At 39.7% G+C, this 18,653-nt stretch overlaps 1 protein-coding gene across 3 annotated transcripts in view; it reads left to right on the top strand.

The window, feature by feature from the left end:
• Positions 1–8,036: 8,036 nt before the first annotated feature.
• Positions 8,037–18,653, top strand: part of lrfn5a (leucine rich repeat and fibronectin type III domain containing 5a) — a 140,374-nt gene continuing 129,757 nt past the window's right edge. For 2 of the 3 annotated variants that reach the window (XM_075448307.1, XM_075448308.1), the window contains exon 1: positions 8,037–9,011. The gene's annotated coding sequence lies outside the window, so the exon portion shown is untranslated. The remainder of the gene's footprint in view (positions 9,012–18,653) is intronic. The other variant, XM_075448309.1, reaches the window with a different exon arrangement.

Genomic DNA, 18,653 nt, shown 5'->3' with positions numbered 1-18,653 from the left:
ATGGACTGCAAATGACTCAACTGTATAAAAGGCCCACTTTAATATTTAGGTACTTCACCAGTTACATTTTTTATTTTTTTGCTTGGAGCCTGTCTTACTTAAATTTATTTCTCGTCTTTAATTCCTTCTTTAAAGTCGGACACGATGCCTCCTCTGAAGCATGTTTGTCTGCCTTCTTTAGTTACAGGGTCTAACAACTGTTGTCATAAATCCATTAAAACAGTTATTGACTTCCAACATTTTTTGCTATCATTTATAATTATTTACATTTTTTTATTATTATTATTGTGCGTTGGACTTATGTATAGATGCAGTCTTACTGCCTTTCATATTCAAAGGCCGACCAGTGTCAGCCACAGACCTTAAAGAAAATCATCTTTAGCGAACTGCCCATACAGTAGACTGGCCGCTGTAAGTGGCTGTATCTGTGCAACTGAACTCACCGTCAATGGAAGCAAAGAATAAAAGTACACTACCTGCTGGGGAAACACTGATGTTAACCACACAAAACAACAGCTTCTTGGATGGCTGTTGGGTTCCATTTTCTGGTACATCAACCTTTTAGTTAGGGAGTGTCATGCCATGGGACTTTGTTTAAGTTTTATGTTTTAGTTATCATGTTTAAGGTCACGTTTTGGTTCTTAGTCCATGTGTAGTTTAGTCATGTCTTAGTTTCCCTGCACTCTGTTAATTAGTTCACTCACTTCACCTGTGTCATTCCCCTCCGGCTGCACCCAGTCACTAATCACTGTCCCTATTTTGTTTCCAGTTGCCCCTCTCAGTTTGTCGGTGCTTTTTTTTTGTTACTTCCCCTTCATGCCACGCCACGCCACGATCTGTCTGGACCAAGTTAAGTATTTATTTATTAATCCTTGCCATGTTAAGTCCTTGTTTTGTTTTCCCAGTATTTTTCCATAGTTGAGTTTTTTGACATCCGGTTCAGCCGCGCTTTTCGTTTATACTTTGCTTTTTGATCCCTTGAATCCTGAGAATCAACCCTGTTTTGCTTTTGTAGTCCGCATTCCGTGTCCTCCCTCCTCACCCCAACCAGTGAGACCTTAAATTCCGTTGGAAGGTTGTGAAAATTATTTGTATGATTTACATTTACTGTATTGTAAAATGACCATTTTTTTACGTCTCTTTTACCTATTTTAGGGAGTTGTGATTTAGTCTGAATCTGTATATTTTTGTGATACAGGCGGTGTCTCACAGCTCATCTGTCAGTTTGGAATGAACATGCTGCACCTCTGTGTATCTGTACTGTCATATCATAGAAGTTAATTAAATCATCTCCAGTGTTATCAGTGATGTGAAATTGAATGAGAGTGAATCTTCATTGGTTGTGTGTGTTAAGGATATTTTGTGACCAAAACAGTTATTCATATTCAATGTAATAATCAATGAAAATCATTAACTATGTGGCACCACTGGGAGTAACAGAAGCTAATAACTAAATGCCAGTTTCAGTCTCAAAGGTCTGTTGGTGTATCTGTGTCAATCTGAGACATATATGACATGTACTGAGCAGAAATGAATAACTCGTTAATTATTTAACGTCGATCAATATTTTATCGTGCATTAACGCAGGTTTTATTTCTTTATTTTTTTTAATTAGAAATGTTTTTTTTTAAAAGTTGGGGGCGGGGGGGCCTTTGTGCCTTTAATGGATAGGAAACTTCAGAGAAACAGGAAGCAGGGGGCAGAGAGAGGGGGAACGACATGCAGCACAGGGCCGTCCGATGCGGGACTCGAACCGGGGCCAGCACCCCTGTTTTATTATTTATTTTATTATTGTAAAAGTCTGTTGCTCACAGGCTTTTATTTTGTAAAAGTCTGCTGCGGAACCGGAAAAGAAAGTAATCGGCGGATCCACCAAACATGGAGAAGGGTACGGAACTTTTACTCGGCCATTTTCATTTTAAAGTTTTTCCAGACGGCGGAGTCGACAGAACCAAAGTCATCTGTAAACTCTGCCAAGTTGAATTGTCTTCTCAGCGTAGTAGTTCCAGTCTAAAATATCACTTAAAGGCAAAACACACAACTGATAGCAGCAAGTCATTCAAGGAAACAGACAGTGGAGCGAGGCTTCTACATAAAAACTACAGAAAGATGCTGATGTTAAAAGTGTGTTTGCACAACAAATGTTATGGCACTTTCATTCATATGGCAGCACATTTAAAATAAAGCTAAATGCTAAAAGCTATACACTACTTTTGGACTTTGCGTACAAATGCGATTAATCGCGATTAATCAGGGAAATCATGTGATTAATTAGATTAAAAATTTTAATCGTTGCCCAGTCCTAGTAATAATGTGTATAATATAATAATATCTTAAAATATGCACATTTTGTTCAGTGATATGTTTATCAATAAACACTAATGTCTACCATGCTATCACACTATGTGTGAAACATACAAGCAGAAATCTGGTCTGTGTGATATTCATGGCTTTTTCTGTGTATATATTGCATGTGTCCTTGTGTGTGCAAGCTTCAGCGCACGTGGTGCAACATGACAAAGGAATCGTCAACAGAGCGGGACATTATAATCGACTTCGGTGGGTCCACTTCTGGTTAACAGAGCAATTTGAATGTCTGTGTGTTATTTTCATTTAGAGTGCCAGTTTAAATAAAGGAGGATACTTAGTTTGCATGCAAGATCACAACTAACATCAACTAAATGCTTTGCCTGCATAGAATATTTTGGCAGTCTTGTGCTTTGCTGTGGGAAGCTGATACTAATGCTGATGCTGGTACCCAGTGTACATTACCTCATGCCTTTGGAAACTGTTCAGTCCTTGAAGAAAGGGTTTGAGACGAGCCGGTGTCCAGTCTTTGCTGCGAGTCCTTTTGTGCTCTCCAGAGTAAGGAGGATGGGGACTTATAGCACTTTATGCTCGCTGTGGTACCTTTGCCAAAGAGGGAGTTTCATGCAGGTTATGTGACGTTGTTGCATAAGAGAGACATAGAAAAGGATCGGTGGTTACTGACAGATACTTCTGACAAATTCTGAGGTCTTTGGAAGCCAAGTTGAATGGAGAAGGCCTCTCTCAGGTAGTGGTTTTAGTGCAGGCAGTCCTTGGGGTTTCACTGTTGAATTGGGGGTGGCCACCTGGAAAAGAAGATCCTATAGCTCAACAGGCTTACTAGCCCAGTTTTTCACACAAATGAAGGATTTCGTGCTATGATGTCATGTCGGTGTGTATATTTTATGCCTTTTTGGTGAAAAACGTGACATCAACACATTCCTGTCTACTTGACTGGCAGTTTGCCATTTATGAGCTTTGCTATGATATTGCAATGTAAATTACAGATGACACCATTAAAAAAAGACCCAGATATGCACAGTTTTCCATTAGCATCTACTAGAGGTTGATCGATACATCGGCCGGCCGATATTTCGAACCGATTTTTGCGTTTTTTACTTGCATCGGCATTTAGCAGCCATGCTGATATTTTTAGGAGGGTCATTTGCACTACAATGGCCTCAAGCTGCTAAGTGTTAAGATTGTTTATTTTTATTGTTATATATTTAAATGTTCTACACTGTTTGCTGTTAATATGTTTGGTTAATAAATGTTTCTCTTTTGTTTAAATTGAGACTTTTCATTTTTATCAAGTAAATGGAGGTAGAAAAGCCAATATCGGCTTCAAGAATCGGCCCCAAAAAAATCGGCAGCACACACCGGGGATCGGTTGAGACTGATTTCAAAATAATCGGTATCGGCATCGACCTTAAAAAAAATTTAAGTTAAAAATCTGTATGTGAAAACAAATAATGTGGTGTGTGTACTTTTACGTGTGTTTAAAGAGCTTTGCAGTTTTGTATGTAACCGATAATTCACAGAAATTGTTTTGTACAAATGTAAATTTTTCATTTTGCCGCTTATATAAAACACATTTCAGATCATTTAAGAAACTTTTTTTTCCATATCGATACAACCCCATGGCACAGAGATGACAGTTTAGAACATTCAGTAAGAGTAAGTTATTATTAAACCATATCATGTTGTGTGCTGTTTGTTTTTTACGCGCTCTGCTGCCAACATTTTGGGATAGCTGGTTAATGTTCAGCTCTCTGAGCTGCTGCACAGAGACATTTAGTGAGATTGAAATTTGTTTCTGTGAACATTTTAAAATATTTATATGCTCTAAATGTTAGTTAGTTGGTTCTGAGGCCATTACCTCCCACTGACAGAGAATTGATAGTTAACGAGGGGGGAAACCAATCCTGTATTCATGCCATAAGTCACTGCCGACTACGTGCTTTTCTGACCGCTCATTTGTGTGCAAGAGGATTTAAGCCAATATGACCTGCTGTCGTCTGCAGTAGCCATAGCAGCCAATCAATAGCCTGATGCATAGTGACAGAAGGCTGAAGTTTCAGCAGCTTATGTTGTAACTGACAGACCTTTTGTGCTCCCATCCAGCTTTTGACTCGCTGTTTGTAGGATGACATAAACACTTTTATGGTTGGGGATTTTGTGGCTTCAGTGGCAGCCAAACCTGTAAAAAAATGCCATGTGACCTGTCCTGACAAGTGTAGAGAATTAAAGAGATTAGATTTAAAGAGTCAAATCTGCCAACTGCAATCTTACAGGGAAGCGGGGCTTATCTTGAAAAAGTTACAGGATGCCTACCGCTGTGATCACTGATCAAGGTCTCGCTGAGCAGATTTTTATCCAGCCATCCAATTATTTCAGGCTTTCCACTGTTTCCAGCACGGTCCCCAGATGATCAGACAATCAATGCACTGATCAGCGCTGCTGGAAGCCACTACTTTTAGTGGCTTACAGAGTCGAGCGCATTGGTCGGTGATCGTTTGTGACACCGTGCTTGTTACGGACCTTCCGCTTGTTATAAATTCCATAAACAGAAGATTCTGGCTTCAACAGACAAGACACAAGTCATGACTGGTTTGTAATCTTTTTAAGGTGATGCCACAACTGTAATTACTGCTCCTATCTTCATTATTTACTTTAGTTTTAGTCTGTAGTTTTTGATAATAATAAATCTAAATGTAGAATCATGTACAAATACAGAGTTCTGATCATATGATACATGTGAGCTCCTTTCTTTGGTTCTACGCTTTATTGCTTTTAATCAGTTAAAGCTCTTGATTTGAATGGGGAGTGCTTACGAATTGTCTAAGCGATTAGTTGATTGATTGATTGATTAGTTGCTTAATGAAACAACAACACACGTTTTTATGTCGATACGTTTAAAATATTTTGAACTGCTGACTACTATGTTGACTCCTAATTCTCTAACATTTTACTTGACAACTCAATACCACAACTCATTCAAGACAAATGGTTGGAATATTTTCTAAGTAAGACAAACACGACATTTGGCTTATTGAACACATTCATGCATATATACACAGACTGGCAAGCACCAAAAACCTCTAAAAGAAGCAAACAAATGAAAACCATGAATAGAAAAACTTCCATGACATTCTATGAAAGTCCCATGAATGAAGTACTTTTTGAATAGATTTTCTTTTGTATTTCTCTCTGTGTTTTCAGCAAATTTGTGTGTTCAATTTTTGGCTTACAGGGACTAAGAGAAACAAAACTCTGTCCATGTTATTGGTGACTTCCTCATTCTTTCAAGTCAATCAATAGTTCTACTGACCATTAAGGGGTTCAGCGAAGCCTGAAACTGATCATACAGCTCCTACGACCGGGCATAAATCCCCCCATTGACCCCACATATAAACTATAATCAACCATAACAACTAAAAGGGGTTGGGGCAAAGCCTGCATGTTGAAAAGGGCAGGTTTTGAATTCCAGGATCCTTCATTTTATTGAAGCGCTGGATCTAATTTAGGTGTGCAGCAGCAACAACAAATAGAAAATCCGCACATGCTGGGATGCTGATTGCTGCTCTGATGATCAATAATTCCATCAAGCCATTTCAGATTTATTCCTTTCTTGTCACTTACTATCACGGAACAGTGAATGAATAAAATTAGCATCCATTGCACTCATAAAATGGCCCTTAAACAGCAATGTGGGACCTCTGGATTGGTTATATCACAGAATGGAGACACCTTTATGAGGAAAATAAAAGTAGATGAATCTTATTAGGCTTTAAACGGTTAACTGATTGTCAATTTCCCACTTTTATGAGCTGTCAGCCACCAAATGCATAGTTATTTCAGCAGGGAGTCCTCCCATCAGCCACCTAACAATGTCTCAGTGACTTTAACAGCCAGTAAGTGCAAATCAATAAACCGATTGGCAGCAGCAGTGGCCTGAAGGTTAGATTTGATCGGTTTATTGTCATGACCAATCATTCTGTGCCTCTCTGAGGTAACAACACATGTAGTGCAAAAGCTCAAATGGAGCCTCATTCAAGAGCTAAAGGATGAAAACAACTATTGCAATTACTTGGAATTGAATAACAGTTAAAGGATCTGACAGCAAATGTTAAAACGTTTAAATATTTGCTCATTAGGAAACCCTTGTACAAATAATGAAAACATATATATCCAAATTTCCCTCCTCTTTAGATATTCCATACTGGTCCCGGGACCCAAAACATATATTTTCCTTGGTGGTCTTACTAAAACATCACATGTCCAGAATGATATCTTATATCACTGAAAGAATAAAATCCTTAATGTTTGCGTGGATGCCGCCATCTAACATCAGCAACACCACACAGGTATGTCCTCCTCCCCAGCTTAGTTTAATGTTGGGTGTCAGCAGGGAGAACCAGACAGCACTTTGCAGCACTCTGTCATTTCCGTCTTTCCTCCAGAGAAATAACTGGAGATAACGTGAGAGAGGGATGGTTTGGGTTAGAAAATGTCAGCTCGGGCGGGAGATGTGGTTTCACTGGGCTGTGGAGTTCCAGAAGAGGCTGGCAGCCGCAACCATTCTTCAATTTCTCTCCAGTTCGATTAGAGAAATGCCTGAGAAGCGGAGCACCGAGGAGAAGACTCGATTTGACGACTGAAAGATTCTTTTTTTTTATGTTTAACAAAAACAAAACAATTCTTATAATATCTTAGCGTGCAGGGTGTTGGTGGCGAGCCAATGTGCGCCATGCAGAGAGGGTAAAAACGGCTTCTCTAAAAACAACTTCCATGCAGTCGCCCGAGTCTGGGCAGCATCAAGTGAAATGAGATTATCAAGGCTCAGCGCGGAAATGAGGCGATTTTAACTTCAAAATAAAAGCCTTAGTTGTGTTCTCTGGATGAATCGATTACAAATAAAAAATAAAATAAGCCTGATATTAAAATCAGTTGCCATCCTGTTGTCTTTGTATGTTGATGAAAAGAGATTAACGGAAAAGGAAACCAAAGTATTTCCACAACAAATTTGTTACGTAAAAAACAAACTCATTTTTTATCTTAAAGTCCTGAAGAAAAGGTCCACTTTGAGGCCCGGAACAACACAGAGAATCTTGGGATAATAAGTGATCCGTCCTCAATAAGCGTCTTACACATTTCCAGCTAATCCAAATCAGTAGCCTTTAGAGAACAAGTGATGGCAAATGTTCATCTTATTTTGTTGCCCACGTAGACTTTTTTTCACAAGCATCAACGACTATATCCATAGAGATCCGAATTATTTGATCTCTCTTCTGATTAATTACCGGAAGAGACCACCTATTAGGTGGTTTTTACACACACTTTCCTAATATCATCCGTATTAAACAATAAAATGTCAGTGGTAAGCATTTTGTGCATGTCTGTCTGCTCTTTTGACGACTTAAAGTGGGTTTAAACTGTCAACATGGTGTTGCAACACCGTTGAGTTTTAAAGAGTCTTTCAGTGTTTCTCCTTGTGTTGTCAGACTTTGTGGGATGGTGGTGTGTGATAGGAAAAAGATCACTGACACTGGAAATAATCACTGAAAATGGTCCATGAAAGAATGTGAAATATGAAGGACTGACTTCTTATTTGTGGATGGATTTGCGAGCCGGGCTCCAGATGGGTGTTATTTTGAAATCCTCACCAGGAAGTTGTATTCTTATGATTCCTCCCACTTGACACTGGTCATATGCCTGCTGTGCTATGTGGATTAACTGTGCAGGAGTGACGCTCTGCGAGGAGTACCGAGGATCAGCGGGACCGGACCGTCGAGCCATTGATGTGAGAGTGACCTGACGGCAGCTTACTGGGACTTTATCTGCTCTTCTATTCTGTTGTATTCTATTATATTATGTTCTGTTTTGTTCTATTCTATTCTACTCTGTTCTACCCCTGACTGCAGAGGAGACGCACAGAGTTAACAGGCTGGTCGACATGAGCAGAGACTCGGAGACAGAGTGAGAAAGGGAGGGCGACGGAGAGAAAATCCAAAAATCGGTGACTGGAGAGATTCAAGTGTCTCCCAAAAAGCTTTTAAAGGTACTGACGTGGAGTGTTTAATAACCATCAAACTCTGCCTAATGCTCTGGCAATGAAAATAAATGGAATAATTTGACTTCTTATCCCTTTACCTGGGATATTTCGCGTCTGGGATAGTCACATTCCTCTTGTTTCACCGGCATTGGGTGAAGAAAAGAAAGAGAAGTGGGGAAGAACGGGCGAGGAAAAGAAGAAAGAAAAAGGAAGAAGGGTCGAGAGGAGTAGGGGAGAGAAGACGGGCGGTTGGGCTGAGAGAATCACTTCAGTTTTCTCCCGAATGGGATTCTTCACTCGCGCCGCGGATGGAGGGATGAAACCGGGAGAGAAAAAAGACGAGGGAGAGTGAGAAAGCGAGCAGGGGGAGAAGAAGAAGAGGATGTAGTCGTCGGGCGTTGTGAGAATGCAAAACGGACGCACCCCTCTGGAAGACCAGATTGAAGTATAAACCCAAAAAAGGAATTTACCACCCAAAGGATATTACATACATTTACCTCAACATATGACATATCCGGGGGATCTTCTCTTATCTGGAGCCTTTTTGTGTGGAGTTACAACTTTAATCATCACTGTCATTATAACGATGGGATTTGGAGAAATAACTGTGCCCTGACACTCAGTGTAAAGGAAGAATATCTGGAAAAAGGTAAAATATCTTTCTTCTTTTACGCGCAAAATATTGTCCTCCCACATCTATCTATCTATCTATCTATCTATCTATCTATCTATCTATCTATCTATCTATCTATCTCATTTTGTTGCGTCTTTTGGAGCAGGTGAACATTGGATTTTCGGGGGTAAAAGAGTTATTTCCAGATTTCATTGCCTAGACATTTGGTCTGGATGCTGAAACGGGGCGGCGTATTTTCATAGCAGGGGGTTGGATGGGTAAAATGGGGTTGGGAAGAGAGAGAAGATACCTCTGTGCGCGCCGAGAACATTGCAAGGTCAAAATTGAGCCTAGTTTCAGATAAAAATGGCTCTGTGCTGACTGAATCCAGACGTACAAGCTACTTTCAGCACCGGCAGCATCTCTGCATCCGCTTGTCTTCTTGCCTGTGTGTGTGTGTGTGTGCGTGTGCTCATGAGCGACAGCAGCCGGAGAGAATGAAAAACTTGCGTATGTCTCCAGCAGCCGAGTTGCGCGTCTATGCAGTGTTTATTAAAGTGCACACGCGCAAAACGCTGCGCCACGCTGATCTTTCTGTGTGCGTCTGACGCTGCACCTGTACATACCTAACAAGGTGCAAAGCAGGATCCAGCAGCTGGTGTATGTGTGTCTCACTATGCGCTTAAATATTTGATGCATCAGTGTTTGTGCACGTGCACGATGGCACAGCAGCCGCACACCTCTTTGGCACAAAATGAGATGATGATGATGATGATGATAAAGCTTTGGCAGTATCCGCCGCCTGTGAGTGTCCGACGTCACCTGTCTGTTGTAAATGATGAGAAGAGCATGTGCACGTTCAGTCCGGACATTCTCATGCACTATCAGAAAAGTGGTTATTAACTTAACGTGTTTTTATTCATATAAAAAGATATAAAAGCAAAAGTTAAAACGGGAAACCTTTTTCAAAAGCGTGTCACAACGCAGGTACGGAATTACTCACCCTCTCTTGTCTCGTGTTCCTATGCACAGAATGTGCACTGTGCTTTCTGTAAACCGCCTCTTGGAGCAGCAAATGTAATGAAGTCTGAATACACAAAAGTGAAAACTGAAGAAGACACATACTTTCTTTTTGGGTAGATTCCACTTCTGCTGTATACAAACACCTGCTCCCAGCCAGCTATGGTTTAAATTGAACGTGTTTCATTTCTGTTTCATGTTATTTCACATATATTCTCTGGGAATATACACTAGCTGGAAGGTTTAATATTCCCGCCACCCTACAGAATAAAATTAGATGAAAAGAAGAACATGTAGTACAGATTTTTACAGGGACTTTTCTTTTTTTCTGTATAAGGACATAAAATACATTAAATACAGAATGAAATACACTAAATGCAAGCAGAATGTAAATACTGTTTAATAATAATAATAATACTGGTTTACTTAAAATTGTCATTGACACTGAACTAAGTCTGTTGACCATCCCAGTATAATAGCCCTTATACAGGGGTGCTTTCAGATTATTGTGTGATTTAATTATGATGGGCACTTAATCCAAATTGATTCTATAAGTTTTACCAAACATTCTCCCAATGAAGGCCTGTAGAAATGAACAAATATCAACATGAAAAGTGCCTTTTTTCAGCCTTGCCATGACTCCATCTTCTGCCGGATTGGAGTTTCATCGGTTTGTAGCTTGCACTGACTGATCAAGGCAATAAATTTATGCACACGAGCCACTCATGCTGGTGCTAATGGCCCGTAGATATGGAGGCATTATGCAAATGTACCCACAGCTCTAGAAAAAGAGTGTGGGTGAGTGAGCAAGGTAGTGAAACTGCTGCTTTTTCAGTCCATTTTAGCCGTGTTTAGGCACTTATTTACATCCAAAGGGACTGGTTTGCCATGCCATTAGTTCTGGGATAAATGGCGCTGTAGTTGTGCTCTGGATTCAGTTTTGAATTAATATTCAGAAATGTAAGACTTGGAAGAAAGAGGCTTGATTCCAAAGTTGCTCCTGACATTTGATTTGCTTTACTGGTGTCAGGTGTTGATTGATTAGCTTTTACAGCAGATTGTACAGAACCTGTCGATGAAGACACGATGTGTGATCGTACGTGTTGCTGTTAATAATAGTTTGATTGTGTGTCTTCTCTGCTTTCCTCCATTTTCCCCTTCATTGTTTGTTGTCTCTGTCCCCGCCCCCGCCAGCCCGAACCCTAAAAGGAAGAAACGAATGTTCGAAGCCTTGTCACGCTGCTGTACAGCTGAGTAACGCGGCTGTAGGGGTTGCTCCTGGTCCTTCACAAGGACGATGGGGGATTTATTTATGCCCACCTTTTTTCTTGCCCTCTGTTTACCTCTGCAACTTTCTCCCTGTCTTCTCTCCTCTCTGTTTAGCAATCTGACAGAGGGCTGCAGGATCCTGCAGAGTGGGTGGTGGAGCTCTAATTCAATTTATTCTGCTGCTCAGAGACGGCACGAGAGAGCAGAGGAGATGGAGAGGGAGAGGGATGAAGACCGCAGATGTTAGGGAACATTTCCTATTAGCAGAGGAGAGGCAGACCTTAGGAAGCTGTCCTGATGCTGTCATATGTAGAACGCCTCTGTGGCTGATGGAAATCATATGCACACATATGAGTGTGTGAGGTCACTATCAACACAATGCACTGAAAACATCATCAGAGAGTCTTGAGGGAGAAAAAGAAGGGGCAGTGAAGCTGTCTGAATAGAATCTACTATACCCCAGGCTAAATCGTCATGGTTAAAAGCTGAAAACTTGCTTTTGGAGGAATCTGGTGTGTTATAGACTTAAGATGCATTCCATGGAGGACCACTGAAGCCGGTCTTCTGGAGTGGCCTCATTAAAAACCAGCTTAAAGCCCAAGATGAATGAAGTTATTACCTCAAAGGAGGTACCAGATCCGAAGTGATCCGAGAACTAAAGAAAACATGTCACCTTGTTTCTTTTTGGTTGTTGTCTTTAGCTTTTGCAAATACATTATTAGATGCAGATTTTATTGCTGACATGGAGTAATGTGTTTAAAAAATGGAACAACATTTCCCGAACATATTTTTTTAACTTGTAGTTTACTTTCTCTCCGTGATCAGAGGCTTTTGGGATGCGGAACCATGAAAGTAACCTTCCATGGACCTGGTCTCTCTTTGGTACTGTAGTTCTTCAGAGCTGCATGAACTTGTGATGACTCCTAGTCCATTCCACAACTGTTTTTTGTCATCTTTTTTATCATTACATTTAAAACTGTGTATTAATATACCCATATTTTCGTGTATATAAACATGAGAATTATATTCCCACATTAAACCCCATCTTCCAGTCCAAGTGGCACCCCTATACAGTTTTGTACAAAGTGGCAAAAGAAGAAAAAGATACATAAAAAAGCAAAGATCTTTCACTTAATCAATGGAAACAGCCCAGGCATTGGTGGTGGATTGTTTGGCATTATGCATCCTGGCAACTGAACATCCCAAATGGCAATGACCAGAATAGATTGAAGCCACAGATTTCTTAAGACAATGAGCAGGCTGTCATCTCAGGCTTGGCATCTTCTTTGTTTCTGCTGTCAGAAAACAGTACTCTTCATCTGTTTTATGTGTACATGCATCTACTAAGTAATCTGATATGGAATGAAACCAAAACATTGATATACCAGTGATTCTACTTGAACTGCCGTCTTGCCCAGATTGTGGCTCTTTTATTTTGCAACTGAATTATATCAAGTCAAATTATTTTTGATTTAGTTCATGTTAAAGTTGCCTGAAATACTTTGGCAGCCAAGCATACTGTAGAATTTGAAAAATTCCCTTAGATACAGACGTAGCCATTTATTGTTGAGTCAAGGGCATTATGTAGCAGAGTTATGTCATTGTTCTTTGTCTGTATTCCAAACCAAATGTCTTCTATCATCATCAGCACAAACAGGTCATTTTTACCACGACTGTATCTCACTGCAAGACTATTTGTTCGTCTTGTGTTTGTGCGGTTTATGATCTGTCCACAATGCATCAGCAACACTTTAAACAGGTTGATAAAAAGGCACTCAAATTTACTTTAAAGATAGCAGTTCCAACACCATTTCTTCAAAAGAGCGCATCAATAGCGCGTTGGTGCCATTAAGTTATCTAAATAAGTAGCTTCACTACTTCACTACTTGTTACCAGTCAGCCAAAGCTGACTGGTAACACTGGTTAAGATCCTGCTTGAAATCCAGTAAAGAGGCTTTACTTATTACAGAGAAGATTTTTACATTGTTGTTGTTCTTTCATCTCCATTGTTGATTAATAGCAGCTCCGGCAAGGATGTTTGGAGGTAAATTCTTCTTTCTTTCTTTCTTTCTCACCCATTCGAGGCCCACCCTCCCTCCTTTAGAGTGATGTGAAGTCACCTGTGACGTGTTACATCCTTCTTCAGGAGGCCAGTGGGGATGGCGTTTGTGTGTCTCTGTGTGTGCACGCTGGTGCGAGTGTGAGGGGTGGATGACATGACAGATGTGAGACATGTTGGGTGATAATGAGCTGTGTGCAGTGCCGATAAGATATGTGTGAATGTGATACAATCCAGACAGGCTTTTGGCTCAGAGTCCATAGCTCCCCTCCCCTGTCTGGTTGTATCAGATGATATGTTGTGCTAATTGACACACATGCATGAAGCTGACGTTGATGTCAGCCGCAGACTCACTCATTAAGAATAGAAAAAAAGCAACAAAGAAATAAAGGAGGAAGTGTTTTAAGTTAGAGTTCCTCCAATGAATGAATGCTTCCCTGGGTTTGATGTTCGTCTTAACCTGATATAAAGATTTAAGATTATAGTGTGTTAACTAAAGGAATGTTTATTCTTTCTTAATTCTTCTTAAACTAAAATTCTGGTTTAACCAAACATTATTATATTATTATTATATATATTATTATGGTTGTCATGAATTGAAATTAAAGGAATAGTTCTCCTTTTTTGACATGAAGCTGTATGACATCCCATATCAGCAACATCATTTATGAACATCTTCTTACCCCCTGCTGCGTCCTGTGAGCAGAGTTCCAGCCTCGTTTTGGTGTTGATGAAGGTAGTCCGGCTAGTTGGCTGGGGTTTAAAACATAAAGCGTCTTGCTTCTCAAAACAATATGCGTTCAACAGAGTAATTTGCATCACAAAATCGTTCTCCAGGAAAAAGTCAGACCTCACAATCGCTTGGCGCTATTTTTGCCTCCCTTCATATCACTGCGAGAAAATGGTCATAAATGATGTTGCTAATATGGGATGTCATACAGCTTCATGTCAAAAGAGGCGAACTATCCCTTTAAGGTCTGTTTCATATAAATGCAGTTAATTCAAATTATTTTGCAACTTATAGGCTGGTATGTGAAATTAGAAATGAATGTGTTTACATGCATAACCACAGTTACCACACCAAAGATTTGTGTTTCCCTGGCACCAAATTTCAACTCAGTTTGTTAAAGTATGAGATTTGTGATGTGGTAATGAAAACAGAAGGGAGGATGAGAGACACTTGTATGAATTATAGAACAACAACGACATACAAAAGACACCAGCATCAATACGCTGTTAACTATCGCTGTGTGCTGTTTACAAGGGAAGTCATCAGAAGTTTAATGTGAGGATGTAAAGCAGGCAGCCAGAACCAGCTGCAGCAGGACAGAGATGAAGTTTGGAATAAGATAAAAAAAATGTCTTATATACTAAACTTCGTAGGAATTTCTCAACTAAAAACATTTATCTTATGACCATTTTAGTGACCATCTCAGTAGGATGAAACATTTCAAATCAGTGTCTGTTTTGGGTCACATACCAGTTTCCACAATATATTAAGCTCATTCTTTGTTAGAAAATCACAGTTTTTGACTCACATGGGATTTTATTTCTTAGAGGATTTTGGTTCTGTTCTTGTTGTAGATATTCAAACTGTATTTTTTACCATAAGTTCCACAACGTCTCGCCTGTATAAACCCGATGACAAAGTTTCCCTAGCCGGCGCAAACTTGTGACAGATCAGTTGCACCTGTGGCGTACGCTAATGCCTATTTATGTGGTTTGTCATCTCAGTTCGAATAAACCGATAACACCAAGGAATTTCTTATTCTTTTAGTAGCAGCACAAGCTTTCCAGCTTAAAGCCGTTTGTACCACCATCGCGGTAACATTTTAAATATTGCAACACATTTGTCATCGGGGGATTCTGTCGTGACGTTGCACTCAGTCGGCTCGAAGCAGATCCACACGCCATAAAACACAGCTTTAGATTAATAAAGTCGAACAGTGCAGTAGCTTTTCTGAGCCAGTCCCACAGGTTAAATGTTTGGAGCTTTGATAAACCCTTGGATTCAGTCTGAGACACAGGCGTTTAGAAGCTAACATTATACTTCTAATGAAAACTTCTGGGCCATAGCACACTGTCGTGTGGTGTTTGGTGTAAATTCACTCAGTTTTTGGCTGCAGTTTATGACTTTGCAGGTTGTGAATACAGTTGTGATTCTCGCCTTTTTCCTCCTACTGAACAGCTGATAAGACTTGAGAGTTGTAACCTTCTAATAGTAAGACATGTGTTCTATGTTTTCTGCAGAGCTGCGCTTAAATATTGTCCTCATATGACATGGCTTGTCCAGTGTGTGTGATAAAAAGGTCAGTTTAGTGTCTTGGGCTCTACCTTAAAATATGCCACTGTGCTTGCTTTCTAGGGCACCATTCACAGCAGAATTAGCATAATACATGAATATCTGATGGATTCTTTTCTTTTGGATTTGTTTCATTACAGCCTTTTTCAGCTCAACAGCAGATTGTGTTCTTAATTATTTTAAGCTTTTTGTTCTGAAGAAACTGACCTGCAAAAAACACAAAAAAGATGTTTTGTTTCCTATACACTATAGACATTTCAATTTACTTCCATTACTTCCAAACACAACACTGAAGAACACTCACATTCGCTGTGTTGAAAGAACAGAGTGGGAGAGCATACAATAGTTAATTACCCTGCAATACTGTCTTTCTTTTATGTGAGATTTTCTTAATCAATACAGACAACAGAAAACATCTCATTCAGCATTTATGGTTCAACTGTAGGTGTGATTACTGTACACATACTTGTTTGTTTTCTTTTGGAAAATGTGCCTTTAGGCCACTTCCATAAATAGCAGTTCAGTCTTAGTCAATATGTCAGATTAAATAAGATTTGAAAGATGACAAAAAAGAAACGCCTCTTCCTTCTCAAGACTGGTTGTAATAGTGAAAGCATTCATGAAAAAAGAGCAATGTGCAGTGGGTGATCTTTTTAAAACACAGTAAGATTTACTGTATGTGTTACTGAGAGTATATAAAGTCATTCTGAAAAGGGTAAAATGCTGAAGCAGTGGACAACTACTTCATGAGCCACAGCTGTCACAGTCACTAAAGGGTTGACTTTAAGCTTTTTCTTGTGTGTTTGTTTGTGATTAAATGTATGTTTAGTGAAACGTTTAAGACATGAAGGCAGAATGTATGGTATAACTAGAATTTCTGCTGTGTGCCTTGTTAAAACAATCTCACTAAAACTCAGATTTACTACTGTTGGCAGAGTTAGATTGTTTCACTTATAATATGTGCTGCATCATTAAGGCTTGGTTAATGGTTTCTGCATCCACATGCTAAAACCAAGTGGGACTACGTAGAAACTCTTCTCTTTTCATTCTATTTTTGTGGTCAGCTGAGCCAAAGCTCCGACTACACTGCATTTTTTAGATATGTGGAGAACAGCAAAGTATCTCCTCAAAAGAAGCATCCTTTATTTGCCTGATACTTTTTTTATCATTATTTATTTTTTATTTTTCCTTAATAGAGATTGATCCTGGCACATGCATAATCAGTGTGCTAAGACTGCAAAATTAGAAATATCAGGGCTGCATGAGGCTGGCCACAGAAGGAACTTGGACTGGCATGGATGATTAAAATAATGCCACACAGACCGTATGCTATACTTTGAATTAGACCATGGACAGCCTGGTATGGCATGGGCATCATGATTTTATTTCAGCACCATGGAGAGCTCAGTCTATGGCTATAGCATCATGATTTTATTTCAGCACCATGGATAGCTCAGTCCAAAGCTATAGCATGTTGAATTTGTTTCAGGACCATGGAAAGCTCAGTATATGGCTATAGCATGGTGAATTCATTTCAGCACCATGGACAGCTCAGTATATGTCTATATCATGCTAAATTTGTTTCAGCGCCATGGACAGCTCAGTCTATGGCTATAGCATGATGAATTTGTTTCAGTAACACGGACAGCTCAGTTTATGGCTATAGCTTGTAGTTGACATTTCAGGACCACGGACAGATACTGAATGCTACTGTGGAGTCAAAAATGGGCAGCCTTGCATGTGGCAACAGCTCCAAGCGCTCATTTCAGAAACATGGACAGCTAAGTGTGTAGCTACATCTTGAATAAACATTTCAGAATCTGACAGCTAATTACACACCCTCAACAGTTCAGCACCACAGACAGCTCAGAATGCCATAGCTTCAAGAAGATCATTCAAGACAACAGAGATCTACAGGGTGCAGCTATGTTTTAAGGTAGATGAAAAGCAGCTAATGAGACAGCTTGAGTTTGTACATTGTTCAGCTCCATAGACAGTATACAGGTGTAACTTAAGAAAACATGGTTCCGGTTGTGTCACCTTGTCTGTTGGAGGACTAACAGTGTTAACAGCAGAAATAAATGAAAATAAAGAGAACGTTTTGCTGATAGCTATCAGCAATGCATACAAGTTGGTCAGCATAATAACTTCATGACAAATGTAGGTCATTCTTATTGCTTCCTTAAGCAACTGAACGTAAGTAATTGACCTTGAAGTCAGCAATGATGAATGGTTTTGTTTGTTTGGAGCGGCAGAGAGGATGCAAAGAGGATGAGTATATTAAATGTTGCACTTGATTAAGAGGCTTGCGATCAGGAAGTCAGAGATCATACTAGATCCATGCCAACTATAGCTACATTTAGCTTAGCTTGTTAGTGCATGCCATCTGTTCACACATAGATTAACGCTACATGGCAAATGTCTAAATATGTGATCATATACTTATTCAGAGCTTTATGGGCCTCCGTTCAGCTGGCTTCACTCTCAGAAAATCTTTGACACCACCTATCCAAAAGGTTAAGTCATTCCACCTCTATATGCCCTCATTTCATGGTGAAAAATATCTGTATGATAAATACAAGTAAAACCTAAAATTCAGTGGCCAAGTCAAGTCACCTCTATTCAAAAACAGCAGAACTCGACCAAAAACTGCTTTCCATCAAGGATGATGAAAGAAATAAAATCAGAAATACAAACAAAATAAAATTTGTGTTGCTGGAAACAAACCAGGCACGATCATTTAAAGTCATTCAATTCTTAAACTTTGATACCTCTAGATTAGCTTTGTGCTCATCAAAACTCCACACAGTAATTTTGCAATTATTCCTCCTGAGAACAATGAGCTTGTAGGAGCAGGGGAGGGATGGTGGGGACTTGCACAGCTATTGTAACCTGTTGTACAACTCATAAACAAAACAAACAAAAAATCTGTGACTAACAATTGTGCATATAAGCATCTTGTTAGCGGAGGCTAAGTTAGTAATTGGTTTGCTTTGTACATGTGAAGTGTACGGGTGGTGGTAAATTC

The sequence above is a fragment of the Odontesthes bonariensis genome, chromosome 17 (assembly GCF_027942865.1).
Source record: "Odontesthes bonariensis isolate fOdoBon6 chromosome 17, fOdoBon6.hap1, whole genome shotgun sequence".
In the NCBI taxonomy this organism is placed as follows: Eukaryota; Metazoa; Chordata; class Actinopteri; order Atheriniformes; family Atherinopsidae; genus Odontesthes; species Odontesthes bonariensis.
Note: the sequence above shows the minus strand (reverse complement) of the source record. Positions and strands in the feature narration are given on the sequence as shown.